Below are 5000 nucleotides of genomic sequence, written 5' to 3'. Positions count from 1 at the left end.
AACTATGAAAATTAAATTCATTTTTCCTATAAATCCATAATTAAAAAGTTATTAGACTTTAAAATTTGTAAAATTTGGGTATTTTAACCAATCAGAAGCGAGTATTTTGCACATCACTGTGAAGTTTTGTTAGCATAGTTAGCAAAGAAGCGCCACGTATTCCATGGTTGATTGCAAAGAACTCTGTTTCCATACTAACCAAAGATACTGCGCATGCGCACAAGGAGTGTGCACGAGGCATTGAGTGTTTTCTTAAAGAAAAAGTTTAATTTAAAACAAAAAAAGACATCTCAGAATCGTGCACCCGTTATCCCTAACCACTAAGCCACACGCCTTCACCATATCCCTGTATCGAAATATTGATATGTCTATCTACCAATCTAGCGACCTACACCTACATCGTCTGTTATTACTGTTAAACATTAAAACAAAATAACAATACAACTGATATCTTTTTCGTCTTTTTTCTGTCACATAATTCTGATACGTTGGATGGTGTGTAAGATCCTAACACTCAGTTAATATCTCTTTCTCAAAACATTGACTAATCTCTCACAATCTCTTATAAAACTCTGCCATATATATGGTGGGATTTCATTATAATTTTTTTTTACCTGGTTTACTAGTTAATATGACTCCCTCACAAAGCTACACCACATTAAACTGCTAAGACGCTATTCTTGCACAAGGTCTATCAATATATATCTGTGTGAAGGCGTCGAGCTGGCAGAAGCGTTAGCACGCCGGGCGAAATGCTTAGCGATATTTCGTCTGTGGTTACGTTCTGAGTTCAAATTCCGCCGAGGTCGACTTTGCCTTTCATCCTTTCGGGGCCGATTAAATAAGTACCAGTTACGCACTGGGGTTGATATAATCGACTTAATCCCTTTGTCTGTCCTTGTTTGTCCCCTCTATGTTAATCCCTTGTCGGCAATAAAGAAATAAGAAACGTTAGCGCGCTGGGCGAAATGCTTAATAGTATTTCGTCTGTCTTTACGTTCTGAGTTCAAATCCCGCCGAGGTCAACTTTGCCTTTCATCCTTTCGGGGTCAATAAATTAAGTACCAGTTGTGTACTTGAGGAGATCTAATCGACAGGCCCCACCTCACCAAAAATTTCGGGCCTTGTGCCTAGAGTAGAAAAGAATATATTTGTGTAATCGTGCGCGCGCGCGTGTGCACGCTCGTGTTTGTAGATGCAGAGGTATATAAGCATAGATATTCTGCTATTCTTTTACTCGTATCAGTCATTAGACGGCGGCCATGCTGGAGCACCGCCTTGTATAATTTTAGTCAAATGAATCGACCACAGTACTTTGATTTATTTAAGCCTGCTACTTATTCTATCGGTGTTTTTGGCGAACCGCTAAATTATGGTAACGTAAACATACAAATGCTGGTTGTCACGTGGTGGCGTGGGACAAATTGACACACACACACGCACGCATATATACATATATTGGGTGGCTAACTCTCCTGTTAGTAGACAGATTTATGCCCTGGTTGTGGCGAAAAGGGTCTCTGACTCTTATTTCTAGTAATGTAGATGCTTCAATGCACCCTCAGTCACTATTAGTGACAATCAAATTCTTTCCTTGTGGTTTTATATTGCGTCTAGCCATCTTTATTATTATTATTATTATTATTATTATTATTATTATTATTATTATTATTGTTGTTATTGTTATTACTATTATTATAAACATTATTGTGTGTGTGTGTGTGTGTGTGTGTGTGTGTGTGTGTGTGTGTGCGCGTGTGTGTGTGCGTGCGTGTGTGTTTGCATGTGTGTATGTGTGTGTACATCTACCAAATCCACTCACAAGGCTTTGGTAGTCCGAGACTAGTAGAAAACATTTCGTCAAGATGCCACGCAGTGGGACTGAACCCCGAAACATGTAGTTGGGAAGCAATCTTCTTACCACTCAGCCATTCGTACGCTTATATATATATATGTGTACATATATGTGTGTATACATACCTACCTTCCTTCTTTCCTTCCTTCCTTCCTTCCTTCCTTCCTACCTATCCACAACATTCCGAACAGTCTCCATCTGAGATTCTTTAAATGACTATAATTATACGCTCAGTTGTGTGCATCTGAATGGAGACAAGTAAAAAGAAATGCTGCACCAACGTCCACGCTCACGCACACACACACGAATGCCTAAGCACTAAAGAGACATGTTCACACAGAACATAAATGCAAACGCGTACGCCTATACATGACCACACACCAACTCAACCACACATTTGCAAACCCGGCGAAATCTCTTAACTCGAAAAGTCTTGTTAGAGACTTGCTGGAATTCCATTAAGAAGCACTTAAATAAATCAATAATTAAATTAAGGAACTTATATAAATCTCAAACACAGTTGGTCGGTCGGAGGCACACATTTTGGTACGAGGCCAGCAAGCTTGCGCGATTACATCGATGCTCAGTTCTTATTTTGTCGACCCCGAATGGATAAAAGGTAAAGTGGACCTCGGTAAAATTTGAACTCAGAACGTGAAGATGCACACAATGCCGCGAAGCTTTTTGCCCGGCGTGTTAATGATTCTGCAAGTTCGCTGTCTTACAATATGGCGAAAATATGAAGCGGGCTTAACAGAAATCAATAAATTCAGATAATACGAGAAGCCTCTCTCAAATAAAGACAGTTTGTACGTAAAAGAAAGATGTACATATAATTTATACATATTTTCTGCAGTTTCAAAATTGTGTTAAGAAAATATGCGCGATACCATTGTCACCGATTGAAACAACGCTGTTATATTTATTGAAAGGGAGACGAGTTTAAAGACGTGAGAGAAGCAGCCAAATTTTCGATAAATTTGATGTATAAGTTCCGTGTGAAATAACTCGATGAAGTTATCTCTGAGATATCTCTGGAATTAACGCCTGTGCAAAAGATAAATTCAAAAATATGACACCTGTTTAGAATGTGTAGGGATACCAATAACGAAGGAACACAACCAAGAAATCAACTTTTGTTACAATGAAATATTTTCCCGTCCATTTCACGACACATACAATTGAGACAAACGAGTAATGTAAACAAAACTTATGATTTTCCAAAATCATTCTAAGACCAAATTATTAAAATGATAATTTTGGCGCCATGCAGGCTCCTAATTAATCGATAATTATTCAAAACGTAAAACAATATAAAGCATAATTATGTAGAAAGTTGATTAATACATATTCGATAATGATTATAGAATATATATATATATATATATATATATATATATATATATATATATATATATATATATATATATATATATATATACATATATATATATATATATATATATATATATATATATGCGACAAAAATAGCAGAAACACTCGTACCCATTCACATACTTAGTGTATTTAGAGTATGTTTATGAATGGATCAATAAAGTGTGTATATGTTTATATTCATATACATACATATATAGGCGCAATTATATATATTCATACATACACGCACGCACGCACACACACACACACACACACACACACTCACACACACACACACACATATACATATATATATAGCGAGGGAGGCACTCTGTTGACAATTCCCATAAGAATGAAACTGGGCATTTCAAGTGTTCAAACTTCGCTTCGCTCGTAAGGGCGTTGTCTACCCTATCAGTATGTATAAATGTGCTTTTTCGCAGCTATAAGTGGTTTAACTGCTATTTTTAGCAATATAAGTGTTTGTAGTAGGCACGATCAGAATTAGTGATAGCTAAATTTTGCCTAGGCGATTTATATTGCGTCCAGTTGCCCACATTAATATTATACTCTGTGTATGTGTGTGTGTGTGTGTGTGTGTCAATGTCTATGTATAGTATTAAATGTATATTTTTCTATATATATGCCTGTGTGCATTTATTTATGCAGGAATTATGCATACGCGCACACACACATATGCATATGTGTATGTGTACGCGTGTGTGTTTGTGTGCGTGTGCCTTCTACGAGAGTGTGTGCATGAGTGTGTGTGTGTGTGTGTGTGTGTGTGTGTGTGCATGTGTGTGTGTGTGTGTGCATGTGTGTGTGTGTGTGTGTGCATGTGTGTGTGTGTGTGTGCGTGGATATGTCGGTAGACAAATGACCTTATAGTTAGGGTGTTGGACTAATGATCATAACATAAGTTCTGTTTCTAGACAGGGAAAGGCACTTAATTCCAGATTCCGATCTACTTTATTGAAAATCAGAACCAATCAAGTACTTTTTTCAGTTTGAATGGGAAATTTTCCTCGCTATGATCTTCTAAGGGGAGAAAAAGAATGGGATCTTCTGCCAGACAGTTTTACAGCTTGTTGCTCACTCCTCAGAGAAGATGTATCCGACGACTTTGAATCAAGATCATAGAATATTCTTTCACCCTACAAAGCAACCATAAATTAAGCCAGTACTGAAACGAACAGCTAAATTTACATTTTGTTCGTTTCAAAGTTCCTCGTCTGTTAACTAAGATATAACTTACGTGCATCTTAGCGTGAACAAGAATATCTGAAAGGAACTGAAAACAGGTGAAGGGCTTAAGGATGTGTGAAACGCATACGTAAATACATTCCTTCGGTGCTAATCTGATTTGTGGTTCGCTTATATTACAGCTGAGTATTCTACTCTGTTGATTGACGATAGAAGCCGGATACGTCGTCACTAAGGAAAACCCAACAAAGCGTGATTCAATCCGTCAGAATTTTCGCCTATCGAAGACATCGAGAAAACGTAGTGGCATTCATAATTCACTCAGATTTAAACGCTTTGTAATGCATAAAATTCGATTAGCATTTCTTTTCGACTCTGCGTTGTGACATGCACATGTGTGCGTGCGCGCGCTTCGTGTGTGTGTGCGTGTGAGAGAGTCTGTGTATATGTCTGTGTCTGTGTGCGTGTATGTGTATGAGTATCTCTTGCACTCGGCGTTGGCTTGCTTACTTCCTAATAAATCAGACAAGAATCAGATATTAAAAAGTGTACAGTGCACAAG

General features: G+C 37.6%; 1 long non-coding RNA gene across 1 annotated transcript in view; it reads left to right on the top strand.

Moving 5' to 3' along the window:
* The window catches only part of LOC106877782 (uncharacterized), a 46730-nt gene that overhangs the window by 1054 nt on the left and 40676 nt on the right, over positions 1–5000 (top strand). The gene's annotated exons all lie outside the window — the stretch shown is intronic.

Source organism: Octopus bimaculoides, chromosome 12 (genome assembly GCF_046866305.1).
Source record: "Octopus bimaculoides isolate indiv1 chromosome 12, ASM4686630v1, whole genome shotgun sequence".
NCBI lineage: Eukaryota > Metazoa > Mollusca > Cephalopoda > Octopoda > Octopodidae > Octopus > Octopus bimaculoides.
The sequence above is the reverse complement of the archived record's forward strand: the minus strand, read 5'-3'. Positions and strand labels throughout refer to the sequence as shown.